We start from the raw sequence: 22410 nt of genomic DNA, 5'->3' as shown, positions 1-22410 counted from the left end.
CTCCAGCTGCAAAAAAGTATGTTTTAGTGTCTTGTGCCAAACAGTTGATTTCTGAAGCTAAAAGAACAATTAGCAGGAGGGCGAATTGTCTTTTATTTAGAGTTCAAAGCAGCCTCAGGGAGTGTTTACCCAATAGGTTCTGCCCTACTTCCAAGTCATTAGTAAAGAAAACTGTACTTCATAAGTATGTTTCTATTTTAGGAGCTTTCACCAAAAAGCCAGGAGAGATCTCTGTTGTTCTATCAAAGACATGACAAAATCCCACTCTGATTCATCCCCAGAACCACCATTCCTTCGTGGGCGTTATTTACGTGAGCGCCACTAAGCCAAGTCCTATGGAGGCCACAGAGGGACACGAGGCTTGTTCCCATCCCGCAAGAGCAAAACTTTAGATCTCAGTGTTATAACTGAAGTATAAATAGAAGCATAACTCAGGAATCACTACTTGACCTTTCTCATCAGTCAGCATTCTTTGAGCTTGCCACCAAGGTCATTCTAAAAGCGCTAAATCCTTCCCCTCAAGTCTCACCCTCACAATATCTGGAAGAATTTTAGGAAATGCAGTGGTACTCAAATTGTGTGCAGGATTCCATCTCCAGGAAAACATGGAGGCAGAGGCTGGGGTATCAGTTGCATGCAGTCTAAACATCCCCTGCAGTCTTAATGAACCACACTGGCTTTCCTCTTGGTTTCAGGCTGAGTCAGACCAGCCGTAAATGAAGTCAGTTACAGTCCTGTTTGATCACGTGATATTTGACTACATCTTGGCCTGTGATAAATGGCCGTGTCTCTGGATCCGTGTGAGTTTGTAACATTTTTTTTTTAGTGTATGTTGAGTCATTACTGTTGCATCCAACCTAAGGAAGTGAATGTTTACTGCCATTGTTATCAGAGAGAGAGAGAGAGAGAGAGAGAGAGAGAGAGAGAGAGAGAGAGAGGAGAGAGAGAGAGAGAGAGAGAGAGAGAGAGCAAGGAAAGGAAGGGAGGGAAAGCCATCTGCTCCACGTGAACTTCCTGGTCCGTCCAGGCAGGACTGATGAAGGGCCTCTGCGGGTGCCATGTTGAGTCAGTCACTATGGTGAGGCGCTGTGAGCATGCCTGGGTTTAACACAGGATTCAATGCTAATCAGTGAGCTGTGTGAATCTGGGCAAGCCGTTTGAACTTCATAAGGCTGCTTTTGCTGAGGCCTTACTTTGTGCGGCTTGGCCCTAGTCGCTCTGCACATATTCACTCATTGGAACCTTCCAACAAGTTTATAAGGAGGCACTTCGTTAAGCCCATTTTACAACCAAGGCCAAATAACTTGCGCAGGGTTCATACGTCTAAATCCTTGTGAAGGTGAAATGAGATCATGAACATAGAGCCCTGAGCAGAATGCTGGATGCCTAGGAAGCACACCACACTTTAATTTTCATTTATTATTTTTTAAAGGTGAAGTTTATAGAATACTGTTATGTACCAGACTTTATTCTGAATGGTTTATACTAACCAAGTCATTCAATGGTATGAAATAGGTACACATTTCACACCCATTTAATAGATGCAGAAAGTGAGGCACAGACAGACTAAGAGATCTGCCCACTGTCACATGACTGTTTAGTGATGGAGGCTGGATATGAACCAGTCTGGCTCAGAGACCACACTCATTCTTTACGCCAAACCGTCACTATTACTGTTGTTTGTTTAAGCCCCTGTTGGTACCCAGCTGCTTACAAGTTTCTCAAGGACTGTTTCATATACTGTCGGGAAGCCCTGCAAGACAACACCTCTCCCACCGTCACTGTAACCACGGCCCAGAACTGGGAGGTTCGGGGTGAATTTGTTGCTGAATAAATGTACATGCTAACAGGGTACATGTGATTCGATGAAGAAATTATTAGAAAATGTGCAGAGCTGGCACATGGCTACACTTGAAATGAGAAAGCAAGTCAAGGAAGTATCTCTCAGCACAATTTGCATGAAATGGCAACATGGCTAACTCTCTTTTGAAGATGTCCTGATGCCGGGGTTCCGGGCAAGAAAGTCACATTTCTCCTGCTAACTCTTGGAGAGGGTGTTTTCCTCTGCAGTGAGCAGAAGCCCCTGGGTAGTTTGGCTCCTTTATGACTTGACCTGCTTGTGTGTATCAACAATAACAAACACTGACTGAGCTCTTTCTATTAGCAAGATAGCATGCTCAGGCTTTTATAAGTGTTATTTAATCCTTTTTGATGACCACCGGAAGGAGGTTCTACCAGCATTCCCATTTTACAAATTGACAAACTGAGTCTTGAGGTCAATAGTCTCAAGGTCACATGCGGTAGGTAGGATTTGAATCCACATCTTCGAGCCAGCGTTGTCTTAAGGGGAAATGGCCCTGTTTCCACAGGAGACCTCCCAAGTATCAATGAAGTGAGGGTCTGATTTGTGATGGCTTTGGTGGGCCCTCGGGCTCTTGCCTGCCCTTCTCCTCTTGGCATTTCTGGTCAGTTCTAGATGTCCAGGTATCTGGTCTGCAGAGTGCAGGCAGCAAATGCAACTTACCTCCTGTTGGCAAGGTATCATTTGTTTCTGAAAGCTGTTCCGAACTGCAGTACCTGTTGAATGTGCAAAACATCTTTAGAGCAAATACTGACGTTGACTGAGAAAGTAGGATACTTAGTCTGTTTTCAGTACGCTTTATTCTAAAATCCTGCATAGTATAGTTTTTTGAGGTTCTCAACTTTTAATGCTGAAATATTTACCATCGTGTTGAGATAGTGGTGCAGACCATGCTATAAAACTTGTCTTTGATGCCAAGAGCAGACAAATATTGCTGTTTTTTTTATTGGAGAGGGAGGGAAAATTGGCATCAGCTAGGAAGTCACCGCATGTTCCGTATCAATGACTTAAGTTCCCTCTGGTTGGCTACTTCACAAATCCCCAAGCTCCATGAAACAGCATCAGAGACAATAAAAGGAAAAAAAAAAAAAGAAAGAAAGAAAGCACAGAACAATAAAAAGGCATCCAGAAAGATTTTCATAAATGCAACAGGACTTTTATAAAAAGCAATTTCATGTCTACTCCAGGTAGACACATAAAATCTTATGAACAAGTTCAAAGTCTCATTCACGAGACTTTCATGAAGATTCTTATAAAAATTTAAAAAGAAAGGAGTCGGATGGGAGGAAAGGGAGAGAAAAGGAATATTTGGGCCTTGGAAGTTTGGAAATCTGGGGAAGGATTTCTTACACTTTTCCTTGTTGCAAGTGTCATGAGTCTCCCAACATTAGTGGAGTCTAGCCTTGTCACAGGGCTCATTAGTATTCATCATTAATTCATATTTTCAAAGCAACAAAGGAGAAAACAGTAGTAGGAAGAATAAGGAAATGTCAAATCCTGGGAGGAACGTTTCAGCGCAGTATTGCGACTAAGGTTAGCGGAGGTTGTGCATTCGTGAAAACCGATCCAAACACAGGGGAGAGAAGAAAGCACACTCTCGTTCCCCCACTGACTGCCAGATTCACTCTGCCAGGTCCCAGCCTGTCTCTTCTTATCTGGAAAGTTCCTTTCAGCGGCTCCACCAACCCAGCCTCGTAAGTCCCCTTTTGAGAAGCTTCATTTGATAATAGTGAAGTGCGTATTTTATGCCAGGTGCTGGGGTGAGGAATTCAGGAGGATTATCTCATTTCACTTTGCAGCTACCCTATGGGGTCAGAGCCACGTTATCCCCGCTTTATAGACAAGGTGACTGAGGACAAATCGGGTAGTGACCTGCCCAGGGTTACCCAGCTGGTCAATTTTGTGGCTGGGGTACAAATCTAGAGCTTGCACCTTCCTAGGGGACATATGGCACCAAGAGGAGTACTGTTCCTTCGGCCGTGCTGGGGCCTGCTCAGGGCTCCCTCACACCCATACTCTTCCAAGGCTTGACAGGCGGACGTTTGGATCCCTGGCAACCCAAGTACAGACTGATAAAAGACCGTACATTTAGCATCAGGTTTCACAAAGCCTCCTATACTCACTGTGGGGTGCAAAATAAATAAGCCCAGCGAGGGTTTTCTTTCCTACAAAAACCATAATTCTGTGCTTTCCCTTGGTGAATGGCTCTAGGTAAGGCTCATGGATCAGCAGCTGTATGTTCAGTTGCCTTTTTATAATATAGATGTAGTCAGAGGATTCCGTGTTCCCTGTGCTTCAACCACTCGAAGCCTTTCCCCTTTTCTTCACCTTCCCCATTCACTCATTTTTCATTTAGCAAGTCACTCAGCAAACCTTCTGTCGTGTCCACACCATGTCAGCTCCAGGCTAAGCACTGAGAGTACAGGGATGAATAGAGTAAGGTGCCAGTACTCAGTGGGGGTTCCCAGGTATGGAAGTTCAACATGGTGACAGAAAATAACAGCTAACGTTTCTCAACACTATTTGCTGTTCTCAGCTCATTGTATGTGCTTATGCTCTTAACCTTCAGTTAGTTGCTCTTATCCCCATTTTACAGGTGGGAAAACCAAGGCACAGAGCAGTTAAATGACTTACCCACAGAGTCACAGCTAGCAAGTGGAGTTCACTCATACCCACGCTTCACAGCGCGATTCTGCAGTTATCCCTAGGGGAGAGAGCAGCGTGCCCAGCCTGTATCAGTCAGGCACGGAGGAGACTGGTACCTGAACTGCGGCCTGAGAAATAAGTAGAAGTAAACAAGGCAGAGAAGACAGCATAGTCCAGGAAGGGAGTATAGTCTATGCAAGCGCACCGGGGCTGAGGAAACAATGCAGGCAAATCATCTGCAGAGATCCAGTAGTCGGGTAGCAGAGGGTGTGGAGGCGCGAGGCTGCGTGACACCAAGGTTGACACAACACTGCCGTTTTCACAGGAAAGTGCCCGGGCACCGTGTGGGACAGTACGCTCACTGGTTAAAGCATTTTGTTCGTGGCCCAAATGCAAATGAAATCAAATGATGTGAGTCCTTTCAGATAATTCTTTTGGTTTTAGTTTTTAATTCTTTAGTGTATATATATGTATATGTATATATAAATATGTTATATATGATGTATATGTCATCTACATATCATATATATGTGTGTATACATATAGTAATATATATAAATATATAAATGTGTGTATTTACTCTTTCCGAAGTGTCTGAGTCTACTGGAAGTGAGGTATAGTGCGAAAACAAATGTGGTTTAGGTTGTCAGTCTAAACAGCACTTTGCACTGCCCAGGCCTGGAGGGGTAACGCGCAGATGGAGTAATTCCACGATATATACTTGCTTTGTTTGTTTGTTTGTTTGTTTGTTTGTTTCCATATATCCCTTTCCCCTAAAGCTAGAGGACAGCCAGGAGAGAAACAAACCTGCTTAATTGAAGGGGTTGATCACTTAGGAGGCGGTTAATTGAGGCCGCACTGGACAAACTGATAGTGGAGCCTTTGATTTGATCTGTCAGTTTCAGCTAACGGATTTCGTCTGTTGAGCCAATTCTGATTGACGGTCTGTGTGCTGGGGCCTCTGAGTCTGTGCGGAGGTCAGTGAGAGCAATGTCATCCACACGCACTGCCTGCCAAGGTCACATGCGGGGTTGTGTAGAACATTTGACTGGCTAAGTAATTTCTAAGTTTCTGATCAAGTGGAACTCTGGTGCAAAGCAACAGATATTTGAATGCTATTTTAACAGTATACCTCAAGCTGATGGGGAGAGGAAATTGTGGCGGTTAGTTAGTTACGTGGATGGTTCCCTAAGCCAGCCCCACACAGGGAACCAAACCAAAGTCCATACTCAACCCACAGTAGCACAGAATGGCTTCACTCAGATAACTGCACAACAGATACCAGTGCTGTGAGTTAATACCTACAAATGACACAACTCCTTGTGTGTGAAGGGACATAGGTAAAACAATTCTGGCCAGTAAGTGCAGTTTGCTGAACTAGAAGTTTTTAAATCTAATTTTAAACAGACCTGTGATATATTCTACTTGTGCTGTATACCTTTAAAGTCTTAGGAATTGTTTGCATCTAAAACAGGTGAAATTGCCTTATGGCGATTATATATCCAGGTTTCTACCGTAAGAAGGCAGCAAAGATGGACTCTGCAGAGCTGAGTTGAAAATTAAACATTTTGTTGTTATTACTGCACACTTATAATAAGGGTAGACAGGCTACAGTTGGGTGTTATGGGGAAAACGGATTTTTTTTCCTAGTCTATTTTGTAATTCCTGAGGTCCTTCTGTGCTTTCGGTCTAGGTGAAGGGAGAACAAATTCTCAAAACATCACAATTGCATGTTTTGTTGTGGGAGTTATTTTTTTTTCATGCTATAATTTTCCTTCCTGAGAGGTCATAATTTACACATCTATCTGCATTGTGCATAATACGATTACTGCTATCTCTTTTGTTTTGGATTTCATATTGGGGTGACGATAAGGAAATCAAACCTACAAACAGAATACCCTTTGCCTTCTGAGAGATTTCAGGCAGGAGCAGCGGAGAAGAGAGATTTAGTGGGAAAATGAACCTAGCAAAATGCCTATTAAAAAGGAGAATCTAGTAAGCAAATGTATCGATTAATACTCACTTTGAGCTTAATTATTTATGTTTGTAAAAATTCTGCCTATAGCAAAATAAGGAAGGAAGGAAATAAGGGAGGGAGGAAAGCAGAAAAAGAGAATGAAAGAAAGATACTAAGTCCAAATGCGAAATATTAGGTTGCAAGTAATTACATTGTCAGCATTTGACCAATTTTGACCAGAAAAGTTTCATATGATTCACCCTAACAGCCCTCAGTGGCTTTGAAGCAGTTGTATTTAGGACACGTATATGGACCCATCATTTTTTTTTCATGTTTTTGTTTTTTTATTTGTCAATTACAGTTGACATTCAGTATTATTTTATATTAGTTTCAGGTGTACAGCCATACTGTTGGACCTATCAGTTTTAACTAGCACCAGGTCCAAACTATTCACAGCACCAATACGTCCATAATTGTGTAAAGATTATTGTCCTGTGCACCTTTGAAAGCAGCTCCAGCTGCCCAGGGGGCCATCTTGGTGTCTGCGACCTGAAGAGAGAAAAATGAAAATCACAGGCAGAAAAGTAGCTGTTTAAACATCCTTTGATTTCCTCTCGTCATTTAGTAAATGCATTAAATTAAGCTGCAGATGTTTTTCTGTCAACACAACGCTGTATTATGGTGTGTTATTTTCCTGATAGAAACATTTTATATACTGTAAATAAACACAGTTTTGCTAATTAGTTAATGAATTATTTTTTAATGCTCCATTAGGCTTTAGAAAAAATAGTGCAGACTATTGAAAGTTCTCATTTTTAATAAACAGACCTTGGAGTAAATATGGAATGCCTCAAATCTGCTGAAATGGTGGTTCTTGCAGGAGTAATTATGGCTCCAGCTCTCTGTTTTAAGTTATTATGTGCTGCTTAGAGTATTTTAGGCTTGGTTATTAAGGTTTATTAGAAATACCCAGGATTTGGGATAGGATATCTGAACATAACATCTTAAAGGAAGGGAGAGATATTTGGAATTTGCTCATTTATTTTATTTCTTTTTTCTCCCCTGCAGTAGGGAGGTGCTTTAAATAAGCAGCAAAGAAACAGAGAATTCTGCACTTGAGGTCCAAGTTAACCTGAGAAATGCCAGAACTTGAGCAACAAAACAAACCCGTAAGCTTTCTTCATTCTTGAGTCATGCCATTTTCCCACCAAACAAGGACGGAGGCTCTTTGCTTGTGGAGTATCTCAGTCCAGCAGTGGATTGGAAAAATGTCCAAGCAGGGGACGCGAGTTCTCTCCCGGATGAGTTCATTTCAATAGTCACTATGTTTCATCGGATGCAGCTGGTTACATTTTTAATAGGCAGATGGCTAATTTTACAGTTCCAAGCCAATCTCTCATTGGACAGCATCCAAACAGCCCATGGTAGGGTAATGCCCGGCAGAAAGTTCAACAGGACACTTGGGGGGAACATATGCTAATGTCAGCCCTTTTACTTAAACATCTTGAAAAAGAATATTCAGTGCTAAGCTGAGGGATTTTCACGGACTCAAGCCTAACACCAGATGGGTGGCCAGCTATGAAATCTTTAGGGCCTAAGCAAATGCTTTTAATCAGGCTTGGATGGTTAGAGAATCAAACTGCATCAAACCGGTAGTCACCGAGTGTTCTTTTTAAATGACAAAGGTGTATGCATTTACAGAAATGACCTGGCTAACTAGACAAGCCTTTCCTCTTCACTGAAGCCCACAGCCTTATTAACCTCTGTGGTCCTGTGATTACCTCTGCATCCTGTCTCTGTTTGGGGTACCCTTCCCCATCTGCCTCTTAGGGAGTTAGTTACTAATGTCCATTCCCCTCCCCAGGTGACAGGTGACTCCCCTTTGCCCCCCACTCCCAGGGTCGGGGAGAGGTCGGGTGGGGTATCTGTTGAAGTTTTAAATCATCTTATTTTTAAACTGTTGGAAATATCTCTCTTTAAAGCAATGGCTATTTAGACATCTTCATTAAAAGGGAATTTGGGAATATCTCCCATTTTGCAGTGCACGTAATCAAGCATTTCTTATTCTCCGCAGAAGGACTTGGGTCCAGTCTTCACAAAAGACTTTGAAAGGTCCTAAAACAATCCCCCCCGCAGCTCGGGGTGGGGGTAGGGGTGAGAAGGAGTAAAAAAAGCAAAACAAAACAAAAAAAACCAAGGCAAAAAACAACAAACATTTCCTGGGAGGTGATAAATGTCTTGGATGCAAAGTATCCTTATTTTATCCGTGTGATGAATTGCCATAGGGTGACTGGAAAACTATAAGAACCACAATGCCAAATGCCTTTGTTTAAATGAGGCAAATGTTGTTTACCTCTAAGCAAAATAAAAGAGGATCAGAAGAAAGAGGGGATCAAAAGAGCTTTCTCCAAACAGATTTATAAAAGAGAATGATTTTTAAATGATTTCAACTCCGACTTTATAAAAATATTTTATGAGGCACTTTTCTGAAAATAACATGCTTCTGAAGAGTTTTCCTCCTCAAATCGCTTCCTGAAAATGGTGACATTACTTTTTATCCAGTGCAATTGGCTGCACAAGACCTTATTTAAAACAATGCAAAGAAATCTAACAAAGCCAGTAACTCTGCACAAGGGGACCGGCCTTTTTTCTCTCCCCCCTTTTTGGCCACAAAAATAACCTTCAAGACCTCAAATTGAATCTATAAATGCTTCTATCAAATTTTTCTTTCAAGAACCTGGAAAGCGGTTCATTTTGTTTTACAGAACAGGTTTGAAGAGTTTTCTTGCAGAGTTTTTGTTTCATAATCAAAATAATTCAAGGGAAGTGACACGACTTTTCTTTTTGAGATTTTTTTTTTTTTTTCTGGACAAAGTCTAGGAGAGAGAGGGAGAGGAAGGAAAAAAAAAAATCTAACCAATTCCAAGACTAGCAAACAAAAGTTACACACAATGGGAAAAACCTCAAAGATAGTTATAAATTATTCTGTCACTAAATTAAAGTATCTGTAGAAGCAAAGTCTTAAAAGTGTAAAACGAGTACCAGTGAACTACCTTCACAGTTGATGGAATTATGGAAACTTCTCTGGTCTGACTATCTCCCCAAATACATTTTAGCCTTTTGTTGTTTTTAATGTAGTTTAAAGAAACTTTATGCATTTCAAAATAAATAAATAACTTTGAAAGGAAAAAAAAAGCCAAAAGAAAAGCAGAAATTGGGGCAGTTTTTAAACTGCAAGCCAACTGTTTGCTCTACTTTGCTTTATTTATTAGTTCTTAAGGTATTTAAAACTTGAGCATTAAAACTGCAGAATAATTTGCAAATGAATGCAGTTGGAGTTGTGAAAATATAACTCACAGCTGAATGTGGGTTACTCAGACAAATGGCTGCTTTGTTCGAGGAGGGGAAGTAAAGTTCTGTGTTAATTTATTACAAACTACAGCATTTCATCCCTGATGTCCAGGCAACAATGTTTTTTATTTCAAGTAATTTATAAGCACTTCCCAGAGCACTTAGCAGTGATGTCCTTGGCTATTTTGCTCCCAGAAGCGGAGTGTATATGTATTTACTGTGGGAATTTGTTTTTAATAAAACTGTTGTAAGGCATTTTTATTCCTTTGCTTTGTTACATTAAAAACATTCGCTGCATAAGTAATGTATTTTATTCCAAGTTGAAAGGCAGCAGATCACAGCCAGCAACTGTATTGGTTGGTTGAGAATACTGACGAGAGAAGCAGTGTTTAAAGCGAACCAGATCATTTTCCTAGGGGCTCTAGGTGTCTTCTTTGGTTAGGTGTCAGGGAAACAGCTTTTAGGTGACCCAGGACCCTGGCAGTGCCCAGGAGATCCCAGGATGCAAACCCTGGAGACCAAAATTCACATGACAGAATTGAATAGAAAAAGGGAGACTAATGGGCAGTAAATGTGTGTGTGAGCACTACTTCCCGTGTGTAGGAATGAAAACACACACACACACACACACACACACACACACACACACGTCAATGTTAGGAATCCTTACAAGTTTTCATCAGTTCTCATATTTCCTAGAATCAGTTCACAACCCTAGAGAATCCAAAATTGGCCATTATTTCAGTGTTTATAGAAAGCCCACAGATATTCAGGTTCCTATGTACACATAACATCTACAATTGTAAAAAATCAGAATTACTTGGATGCTATTCGGTAGATTAAATTTGGGGCTAAGTACCTCAAAGTCATATTTAGTTTCCAGTTTTCAGTTTTGGTGAGAGAATTGTGGAGAGAGCTACGAGTCACAAAAGTCTTGCCCCAAAGGATGGAACTAGCTGTTCTGCTGATGCCTGCTGAGAATCTTGTGGAGATTCCAGCTCTCCAGGGGCCTTTAACCATCTCACTCTCCCAAGAAGGGGTGGGTTGGTTGAAGTCATAGCCTATCTATCAATCTCTCTGTCTATCAATCATGCAATTTTATCATCCTTGTAACTTCGACTGGGAGAAAATCATGGGTCCTAACAGCTGATGTTATAGGAAGCCGATAGGTAATTTCCATATGTATATAACCCCAGAATTGCTATACAAGCACACCTCATTTTATTGCTTTTCTCTTTATTGCCCTTCACAGATGTTGCAATTTCTGTACATTGAAGGCAAGACCCTGCACCAGCAAAAAGGTGAGGTAAGACTAGCTTTACTGTGATACTCGTTTTATTGCGGTGGTGGGGAACTGACCCCTCAGTGTCTCCGAGGTCCGCCTTTATGGTTAACAGGTATCGCATGGTGCTTTACATGTGAACACAGGTGGTGCAATCTTGGGCTCCAGAGGCAAAGGTTATACCAGGCCCTGCAGCCTACGGAGGTACGGGAACTATGTAAAATGCAGCCTCATAATTATCTAGACACATTTGAGAAGTTCTTTATAATTTGAAAATTGCTTTGACTTTTAAGAAGAAATTTGATGAGCAATTACTCCATAATAATAGATTTTTAAACTTATTATTAAAAAAAAAAAGTAACAAGAGACATGTTTGAACAAATTACCTTTAAGAAAATCTAGCTTTTTTTTGCCGGGCCACTAACTTTTCTAGAAGTGAGGAATAAATGGAAATAGAGATTGCTATATTAATTAGCCTTTGAAATCATATTTATTATTTGTAAAGGAACCATGGAAATAAGCACTGGACTACAGGCCAGGGAATTGAAAGTAGGAAGTAGGTCTAATAAGAATCGGACTTATGCACATGGAGCAAACAATATTTCTCTTCTCATCCAGTCACTATCCCAAATGGAGAAGAATTGATCAATACTTTCTCCTATTCCTTCTGTTTCTTCATTTAAAAACCAACCTAATTGTTCAAGACCAGCTCTAAGAAGCTTTCCTGACCTTAACCCGTGTTCATCTTTTCCTCTTGTAACTCCTAGAACGGGAAGTGTGTATGTGCTTGTGTGTCTGTATATATGTGTGTATATAGATTTCTAGGGCTTAAAGGCCCTTGGGACTCACGGGGCAATCAGCCCTCTGGGCCTTGAGCATCTCACCTGGAAAGTGAGCAGGTTGACTGAGGAGGAAGGAGGAATGGCACCGCGAGTTCCCGTAGAACAAGGGACTGGACCAGAGCTTGGCTCAGCAGGCAGGATGCACGTCTTGACGTCATCAGGGTCTTGTGGGGTCCAGCCCCAAACTCTTTCCTCGGGGGTTTCTGATACCTTGAGTCCCTTCGCAATAAAAAGGGAGTTGTGTTTTTTCCTTAGTGAAGAAATCAACTCAAGAGCTGGTCATAATAAAATAATGTTCACAATTTTTTAAAGAAATGAGAGAGATAGGTAGAAGGAAAGCAGAAAAAGAGAACACATCGATTCGAGATGCGACAACCACAGCTGAGAGTATTTAGCTAACGTTGGAAACAATTATCTATCAATCAAGTAATCCTCAACTTAAAATTTGTCCAAACAAATATTTACCATGGCTGATGAATCTCTGTGCTTCTGGAGGGGATATTAGTCTTCTAAATGAGCAGATCTCAAATATGACTTTGTGCTGCGTTGATTTTTTAAACCCCATTTTAAGCGTGTCATTAACACGCTACAATGGTTAACCAATACACCAGAGAATTCTTGGGCGGGAAACCCTTCTCAGTCCCTAGAGGTTGCCCACGGTGCTGAAAAACCAACACATTGTCTCCCAGAGGAGTGGCCATTTCACAGCCCCACTCTGCGCAATAATACTAGTTGGCAGGAAAGAAAAAGTGGTGATGTTAAAGGGGCGTTGTGTCTGAGGATGGAAACCCCGCCTGAATCTCCACCGTGCGTCCTCTGCAGCTGGTGGAGAATCTTCTTGTGCAGAGTAGCAGGCCCTGGAGGACACCCAGCTCAGATCCCAGCCCCCAGACCTGCCACCTGCCATCCGTGCAACTCTGGGCTGGTGACTTTAGCATGTTTGTGCCTCAGTTTCCTCATTTGTAAAATCGAGATGATAATAGTAGCACCTACCTCCTAGGGATGTTGTGGGTCTTAAACACATCACATATTTTCCATGTGTCAACCAAGCTTGGCGTATAGGAATGCCTTAGGATTATGTGTTGCTTGGCACACTCCGAGTTAATATGTCCATTGAATTGAGTGACACCATATTGAGCTTCATCTTGTAGTTTTGCTCAGTAGTAGGATGCTTTCTCTGCACACGGTTTCTCTTTTCTCATGTGTTTTCTTCACAGGAGCCCTTTCTTCCCCCTGGGCCTCCCTGGATCTCTTGAGGTCTCACTTCCTTTCTGCCTCTCCCTCTTCCTGAGCCTGTATCTGTCTCCTTGAGTTGTCTCTAGACATCCTCATTACAACTCTATCTGCCTCATTTATATTCATTCATTAGCATATGTTTTACATGCCCCTCCCTTAACAAATCTTAGAAAGCAGGCCACCTGGTGCTAGGGAGGCCACTGGGGTATTGAAGCGGGTGTGGGAAGGTGTTTGGGCTTCTCCAAGTCACTCCGGAGGAAACAGAGACTTCCAAGGTTTAGGGCATCAAAGTGGGCCCTTTTAGCTTCTCAAGTTCAGGGAACTCACCACAACCTAAAGCGACAGAAGAAAAGCATTTGTGGAAGGGCTGATACTTCTGCCCCACCATCAAACCCTGGGGTAGCAGGGTACTTGTGACTCAGGATCCCCTCCGTGGGCATCTGGGTATCTGTGGTTTGCTCTGTTGGGATCTCTCCGTGTCTCTGGCTCTTATTACAGTTTTCTGTCTTCTCCACCATTACCTATTATACTTGTCAAATTTATTCACGCTCTGGTGAAAAGAGCTAATCCAGTTTAATGCAACAGCTCCCTGGAGAATTTGGGTTTTAAGAAGCTGCAAAAGGTTGCCTCTAGATTGTAGGACAGGTGACAAACCGGCAGGACATGGGCCATCTTTGGTTCTTAGAAGTCTTTGAATTCGGTCCACAGTATGATGCCAAAAAGCAAACTGATGATAAAAATTAGTACAATTTCCATAAAAGTCTGGATGTGTGGCCTCCCTCAAAGAATCCAGGCCTGCCTCCCTTTGTCTCTCTCTCGCTGCATGTCTGTGAACTCGTGGTCACAGACCCTCTTGTTGAGCACCTGTTCACTCTCAAATGTCTGCTCTCCAAGCTCGAAGGGTCTGCGGCCTTCTACCATCCTACATACTGGGAATTTCTCAAAAGAGACAAGCTGGCCCCAAGTAGGGGATGGTGAAAATATGTGTGGACTTTTTACTTTCTAGTTTTATGTTTGTTATGAAATGTGTATTTGTGTATATAGTTTAATGTAAATATGTGTAAGTAAACAGCTATCTTGGGATGCATGCTCAGATATTTTTGACTGATGGTGTATATGATCAAACACGGAAACCTTTGTTGCTACACTATGGTTACTTTGGAACAGTTGTTAAAAGGTGACTGTGTGCAAAACACATGTTAATTCATGAATAACGAATGAGCCAGATGGAGCTGTATCAAGGATTCCAGGAGATAGATAGCTCAAGGAAACAGAGAGGGAGAGCAAAGAGAAAGAAAGAATAAAAATGACACGTACTGGTAAACATGACCCTTAAAGAACCCTGATACTCTAACCAGTTCTCTTGGCTACAGCAGAAGGACTACACAGGAGATAGCAAACTCTTCTTAGAACACATATAGAATTCCTGATCGTCAATGTAGAGCTTAGAAGACATCTATTCCTATAGGTCATTTTATGTCGTGGGGAAAATCAGAGCTTGAAGGCTTAAGCAGTTTGCCTGGGGTCATCAGCAAGTCGTCTTTGCTGCTGACCGTGGACATTTCAGGTTTCTGGGAAGAGACCAGTTTTCAGTCCATCTAGAAAAAGAGGGTGCAGTCCTAGTAAAGAAATGTATCCTTTATTAGGAATCCGTTCTTACCATTTCTACGAAAATTAAACGAGTTTCCTTGCTGTTCTGCATGGTGAGTCCAGGCCATCTCCTATCTGGTCAGTTGTCTTCAGGAAAGAAATGTTGAACAGGGTGACATTCAGGGAAGGGCTTGTGGCACCCTAGATAAGGACAAGAGCTTTGGGATCAAATGAAGCGGGGGTCAGGTTCTAGGTTGGCCTGTTACTGAGGGTGTGAAGTCTGTAGTCCCATCTGTAACATGGAGCTAACTATAGTACTGCCCTCATAGACTCTTGGCAAGATTAAATGAGGTCTGTAGGTAAAAAATGTAGCACAGTGTTGAGCATCTTGAAAGGGCCCAATAAATGGTCGATACTGTCAGATGAAAATTAATGTCAGCTCTCAGCTGTCCACGTGTGCAGCCCATGTTGGGACCTGGTGGCAGGTAAGGCTTCACCCAGGATGCCTTTTACTCAAGGAACCCAAGTCGTCCGCACAGGAGTGAAATGAGAAGTTGAGGTCCAGGAAGAGAGTCCCATCTCCTACAAACAAGACAATGACCGGGGATTAGCTGAGCAGGCCACTGCTTATGAGTGTGTATAAGCCGAGGGCAGTCCTTGAATTATCTGTAAGTTTCATCAAGAAAGAAGTCTTGCATTCTTGTGGGAAGGGAAACTGGTGTTCTGTGGGACAGGGTATGCTCTCGGCTCTGGCCAGGGCAGCTCCCCTTTGCTTCATGTGCTGTGAACTTAATTTTTGGCAAGGAATTTACTTGAGTTTTGGTGTAGAAAGATCTCTTGCGGTCTCCTCCTCTTCCTCCTCCTCTTTCTCCTTCTCCTGGTCTTCCTCCTTTTCTCCTGTCCCGTCTTTTCCCCGGTTCCTCTTCCCTCTGTCCCCCAGGCTATTTGCTAGGACAGGCCAAGGACTCCCGTGTGGCCTTGAAGCCCAGAAAAGGAGGGGTGAATCCATCTCCAAAACATCAGCCCACCTTCTGCTTTTGAAGCTCTTACTTCCTGTGGCCTCTGCTGTGAGTGCCACCCTCCCCCTGTGGGCAGGTTGGAAGCACCAACTTCCAACAATGGTGCATCCTCCTGGCTCAAATCCAGAAACTCTGAATCAGCTTTGTCTGCCTGCCTTTTATATGAAGAGCCATCAAGATGTTTTGCTGGCCTCCTGAGCCTGGCTTTCCCTGTATGTGTTCTGTGCAAAGACCTGGTGCAGGAGGGTACTTTATCTCCCAGATCAAATACACCCACAGGGAAGGGGTCAGTACTAGGGACTGGCTGGGGTGGCACCAGCTCAGGAAGGCCCCGTGTGCTTGTGCAGCCTGGTGGCACCCCATGTTTTCCCAGACCTTGGGCTTCCTTCCAATGCCATTTCAGGAAGGGTGTTGGGCTCCCTTTCCTTAGTGGGGCTCCCTGGATCAGTCTGGAATAGAACCACTAAAACCCCATTAAGCAGCAATCAGTGAGGGCCAGTGCGGGTGCCTCTACCACCCCAGGAATATCCAATTAGCAAAGCATGATCCAGCCCTCCAGTGAAAGAAGTCAGCCCCATTATCTGTGATGTCCCCAATTAGAGTGTTTATTCATGAAAGACTGCGCTGAGCTGGCCAGCCCCTCTGCTCCTTCCTTCCCAAAGCATGGCCAGTTAAGCATCTCTTCCCACCCCCACGCCTGCCCTGTACCCCTCCCCCACCTTCCCCACAATCTGCCCAAATCACAGGGACTTGTGCTGGCAGCAGGACGGAAGAGTCAAATGCTTCAAGTTTGGTCATGCCTGACTTGAGTTCCATGTTTTGCGTTCCTTTGGGGGTGGGGGGGATGGAAAAATAAATGAGGTGAGCCCCAAGTGTGGCTGTGATTTAGTTAGTTTTTATCAATCTCACTTTAGCAGTAAATCTGGCATTTATCAGACACTGAGAAAGCCCCAGGTGCTGGGGTCTCACTCCTTCCCCTTCCTGCTTTCTCTCCTCACTTGCAATCAGTTATGTTTTAACTGCATAAAAACGTGGAACCAAAATGCATCTGCTTTTCGAGCTAAAGTGGTCCTTTAGTGACTGGGTGGGGTAGCGCTTCTTCCGCTCCGTTTTCCAAATGAGTAAACGTAATACCATTGGGTTTGGTTGTTTTATAAACCTCTCCATTTTTTTATATAGCCTAGAAGATAACCCCACTTTTAAAATGCTTAAATAAAGATAGTGATCATGAAGGAAGGAAGGAAGTAAATAAATTAATACAAGAACCCAAACAGTACTGGCGAGGAAGGTAATGTTAGCAGGGACTCCTCATTCTGGAAAGACTGAATAAAAGGGGAAATATTGCAGTGCATTCACAGCAGCAGTCACATCCTGCTTGCTGGGAGATAAAACGCTGGCTCTGAGAGCATTCTGAGGCAGGCCATTTTAGCATTGGACATGGTATGAATTTTCTTGCAATATCAGACCTCAGAAGTCAAATCTTCTCTCCACTAGAAGGGAAATTCTACTCCTTTCTAGCGTTCCTGCTCAGACAAGTTGCTTGGGGGAATAAGGGAGCATTGCTCTGACCAAAACTTGTGTAGGCTGCTGCAAAAACACAATCTGTCTGTTTATATTTCTAGAGCCAAACACGGTGTTTTCTGTAATTCTGATTAGCATCTACTTGGCCCCTTCCTTGAAGTATCCTCTGTGGAAATGTTCCAGATAGAAATCTGTGCGCTCCTACCGTCAGTGGTGTGCTGGAGCCGGCCCCTACCAGCTCGAGAGCTGGTTGTCAAAACTGCAGGGATTTTGCAAATTGTTTTTTAAACACAACCGTTATTAAAATTTAAATGATACAAACTCACAATTAAATGAATCGTATTAAAAACAACGGTAGTCCTACTCAAACTAATCACATCTTAACTATTTTACTACTTTTTACTGGTTGTATACACACTTACATCTTCAAGTTATTTACATCTGTTGCGTCTGTATGGAGGGAACATTAGAGAATAGTGTGCTCCTCAGCATCCCTGGTCTTGAAATCAGCCATTGGGGGGAATATTTTCACCAGGGACGTGAGAAGTGTGACGAGTCAGGGTCCCTTCCACCCTTACCCCACAGCCAGCATATCACGACCAGAAGATCGCTGGACACAATACTGTGTGTCTAGTTGAGCCTGCAGCTTTCAGGAAAGTTCCTGCAGTAACCCCTCCCGCACTTGGCATTGCTGGGCAAATATCTGGTCTGTATAAGCGCATTTTATATGCAGCTGACTGTTGTCCGTTCTGCATCTGGTCCTTTATCTTTGTAGTCTGGCCTATTTTTGGTGGACATTTTTCTAGGTTGCATCCCATCATCTGCTGTCTTTCAAACGCCAATTCTGACAATATTTCAATACTTCCTTGAGAGTGAAGCATGAATACCACCCTTGCTTTGCGCTCGGTTGTAACAACATCCTCAGGGGGCATGAAGGTGTGTGTTCATTTTCCCTACACTAAATGACCTTGACAGCTGTGAGATTTTAGATGTTCTTGCTGATTTGATTGCTTGTTAAAAGTCTTCTGGATTAGTGAAAAGATGTCAGCTGTCACTCATGTTTTTAATTACATAAATAGTACATGAATACACGTTCAGAGTAAGTGGTTGAAACAATACATTGATTAAGAAAGAGAACGTTCCCCCTCAAACCGTTTTCTATTCCCGGTCCAGAAATAACCCATTACATTTTGACACGTGTCCTCCATAGTCTTGTAGCATACATCTACACATGTATACATGTTATTTTATGTAATGATGAATTAATATATCATATACACAAGACTTTTATATAAATGGAAATCACATAATAATCTGCAGCAAAAGTTTTTCACTTATATCATTAATTTTGTCCATGTTAGTATATGTAGAGCTCTGTCGTTTTTTACAACTGCAGGATCTCACTGCCTTTCCCTGTTGATGGACATCAAGGTGTCTCCAGTTTCTACAAAAATACTCGTTACAAATGAAGCAGTATTTAATATCCTTATTCCTATATCTCTGTGCACACGCAGGTGTATTTATATAGGGCAACGTGCACGAAGTAGAATCACTACGTCACAGGGCAATTGCCACTTCCTGTTCCTTTCATGGCTCATAATCTCCTGTATCAATGAAGTTATTAATATTATGCCCATGAGTAAACAGGCTCTGGGGAAAGCTCTGATATGAATAAACAATTACTGTTAATGATATGGCATAAGGGCTTTAGTGTGTATCTGAGGCAGCTCAACAACAGAGTTCTGGATGAGCAAGCTGTTGTAGGACGTTTTTGTGTAAAGAAGGTGAGAAGAAAGCACCGTGGTCAGCGCGGCAGGCACTGCCCCTGCTTGTCCCCACCCTCAGGATCTTACTCTTCCAGCACATTCTGGCTCTCTTCCAACTGTCTGCTTGCGCAGGCCTGGGGGCTTCCTCCAACAGCTCATGAAGCCATGCTGCCCAGGAGGTAGGCCCAAAGTGCTAGCGAGCTAACCGCCTGCAGAAGCAGCTCTCACACAGCTCTCCAGTTGGTGTTCAAATACCCCAGCTCTGTCACAGCTAAGGTGGGATCGTTCTGAGTCCTGTGCTTTATACCATTTCTAGAGTTTCCCTTCAGTTGCCCACAGTGGTAGCCGGGTGGATGACACAGCCTCTCTCAGCCACCTTCCCTTCCCTAGCTCACTTCCCTCTCCTCTACTGGGACTTTCTGCACCCCCAGATAAATTACCTGTACGTGAACCCTAGACGTTGAGTTGTTCCTGGGGGAAGCTCAAACCAAGACAGCTGTCTTCTCAGTATGGTGGTCGTGGCAGCTTCAACCCCAGAAATGAGATGTTGCTAAGCAGAGATAATGCTCCACCTCACTTGTTGTGAGGGACAAGTACCCTCTTTTTAAAAAAGTATTTATTCAATTTATTGGGGTGACATTTGTTAGTAAAATTATATAGGTTTCAAGTACAATTCTATAATGCATCCTCTGTATATTGCGTTGTGTGCTCACCACCCAGAGTCAGTTCTCCTTTCATCACCATATATTTGACCCCCTTTCCCTCTTCTACCTCCCCCCTTACCCTCTGGTAACCACTGAACCATTGTCTGTGTCTATGAGTTTTTGTTTCTTTGTCTTGTTCCTTTGTTGCTTTCTGTTTTATATCCCACATATCAGTGAAGTCAGATGGTTCTCAACTTCTTCTGTCTGACTTATTTCCCTTAGCATAATAATCTCAAGATCCATCCATGTTGTCACAAATGGCAGTATTTCATCTTTTCTTATGGCTGAGTAATAGTCCGTTGTGTTTATGTACCACGTCTTCTTTATCCAATCATCTATCGAAGGACACTTTGGTTGTTTCCATGTCTTGGCTACCGTGAATAATGCTGCAGTGAACATCGGAGTATATATATCTTTACAAATAAATGTTTTCAGATTTTTTGGGTAGATACACAGAAGGGAAGTATCCTCTTGATGAATGAATCAAGGTGTATCTGGCTGTTCTTGTATAGATCTTTTGGACCCATGACTTGGTGGCAGGGTGTGCTGATTGGGATAAAATTGTGTTGCATTGTAACAGACATTCTCCCATGGAGAAAATACGAATAGACTGACATGTCTTCCTGTTGCATACACTTGGCACGCACTTGACACAGAAAGCCCACATCTGCTTGAGAGCACCGGGCCTCTCAAGTTGGAGGCTGGGGGATTCAGGTGAAGCTGAATCAGCGCCATGGAAGAACGTGAAGCCTTGAGGCTTCATTGACCAGGAATCTAAGATCCAGGCAGCACATGCTTCCTCATAAGGCAATGTTCCCCCTTCTGAGGCTGAGCCTGGCACAGAGAGGCCCATCGCATCATCCCTGGGCCAAGGTCAAAATGCCCCAGAGCTGCTCACTGGACATTTAAGGGAGAGCTTGAGAGCTGTTTCAGGATCATAAGAGAAGTTTGTAGCTTCTTGGAGCCAACAAAGCCTTTGGTTAAAGCTGTTCCTTTTCCTCTCCTGAGCTGGAGCCAAGTGGTGGTGACTGTCAACTTCTCTGTCATCAAACACAGGACTCTTTATTCTCATGAACATTCACTTATTTCTCTTGCTTTAAACAGCACTTAGAAGCCCCTGAAAATTGGACCCCAACTTAATAATAACAATAATAGCAAACCTTTTTAAAATGTAGTGCCAGTCATCTCGCTTTGTGATTCCCATACCTGATCCCATTGGGTTGTCAAAATAGCACTCAGATAAGAGGGAAGCAGTGATGGTTAGCCCCGCCCAGACGAGGAAACTGAAGGTCAGGGAGGTTTAGCAGCAGGCCCAAGGCTGCCCGACGAGTGAGTGGCACAGCTGGGGTTTTTGTCCCACGATGTCTAACTTCAGAGCTCATGGTCTTAACCTCTGCAAGAGCATGAACTTGGGGATCAGATCATTCCTGTTCTCAAGGCTTATTTAGCTGTGTGACCTTAAGCAAGTCATTTAAAATATCTGAGCTTTAATTTCTCCATTGAGCATGACGATACTTATCTTATGGGGTTGTAAGAACTATGGGATAACGAAAGTGTGGTTATAGCAGGCAGCAGCACAGGCGCCCTCTGAGGTGCAGTGATGATGATGATGGTGATTTCCACTAGGTCCTATTCCAGCTGCCCACGTGGACTCTGTACTCCACTTGTATTGAACTCCTCGCTCCTCCCTGACACACTGGGCCGTTTCTGTCTTCCAGCTGCCCGCGGTGCCCTTCCCCTTCTCTCTCTCTGGTGATTTCGTGCCAATGCTTTGAGGCCTAGCATCAATGTCACCCTCTAGGGAAACTTGGAAAATTCCCTTTGACTCATTTTTCATCAGTGATTACTGGTTAATGGCATAAGGTCTAAAGGCAAACCATTCAGCTTCAAGGAGTGATTTTCCCTCTTCTTAGATACGTAATATGAACAAGTTCCTTTCTGTGTAAAATGAGAGAAATCATAGTACGTATCTCATGGGATCCTTGTGAGACTTAAATGAGAATAAGGACGTAAAAAGCTGAGCGTGGGGCTAGAAACATAGTAAGTGCTCATTAGTCTGATATTATTTTAGCAGTGTGGACATATCTGTTGTATCATTTAACACTTAGTATTACGATTGTGAGGGTTATATAGTGGGGTCTTTATCCCCACTGGACCACAGAGTTCTTTAAGATAGGAATAGTTTCTACTCCATATTTTGTTTTTTGTGCCCACTCTAATGCCTGGTGTATAGTAATGAATTTGATGTTGGATGGATAGATAGCTGAGCGGGTGGACAGGTAGATGGTTAAATGGGTGGTTGGATAGTTGCTGTCTGGCTAGGAGGACGGACTAAGGGGGCTGGGTCATTTCCGCTCTCTGAGATACACTGATTGTCACATCAGGAGGAGGAAGACATGAAGGGTCAAGAAGCAGCCTTCCAGACTCTTCAGTTTGAACCAGAGATGACAAAGAGAAAGAAAGAAAATGAAACCAAAACCCAAGAAGGCTAGTGGGTCCATTTTTATCCACACTGGGTGAGGAGTTGCCTTCCGTTGCCTCCAAGACCCCTTTTACTTCCAAACGTTTGCCTTCACATTTCCCCATCTCCAGTGCGTAATGATACCAAGTGTCATTCAGAGACCCACTTGCCCAC

The 22410-nt window shown here is 43.0% G+C and overlaps 1 long non-coding RNA gene across 2 annotated transcripts in view; it reads left to right on the top strand.

Annotated features, from left to right (window-relative positions):
- LOC141567516 (uncharacterized) overlaps positions 1-22410 on the top strand; it is a 181128-nt gene that overhangs the window by 73543 nt on the left and 85175 nt on the right. For both annotated transcript variants that reach the window (XR_016022107.1, XR_012490193.2), the window contains exon 2: positions 11068-11116. This is a non-coding gene — a long non-coding RNA (uncharacterized LOC141567516). The remainder of the gene's footprint in view (positions 1-11067; positions 11117-22410) is intronic.

The sequence above is a fragment of the Rhinolophus sinicus genome, chromosome 8 (assembly GCF_057876585.1).
Source record: "Rhinolophus sinicus isolate RSI-liver-muscle chromosome 8, RSI-T2T, whole genome shotgun sequence".
Taxonomy (NCBI): domain Eukaryota; kingdom Metazoa; phylum Chordata; class Mammalia; order Chiroptera; family Rhinolophidae; genus Rhinolophus; species Rhinolophus sinicus.
Note: the sequence above shows the minus strand (reverse complement) of the source record. Positions and strands in the feature narration are given on the sequence as shown.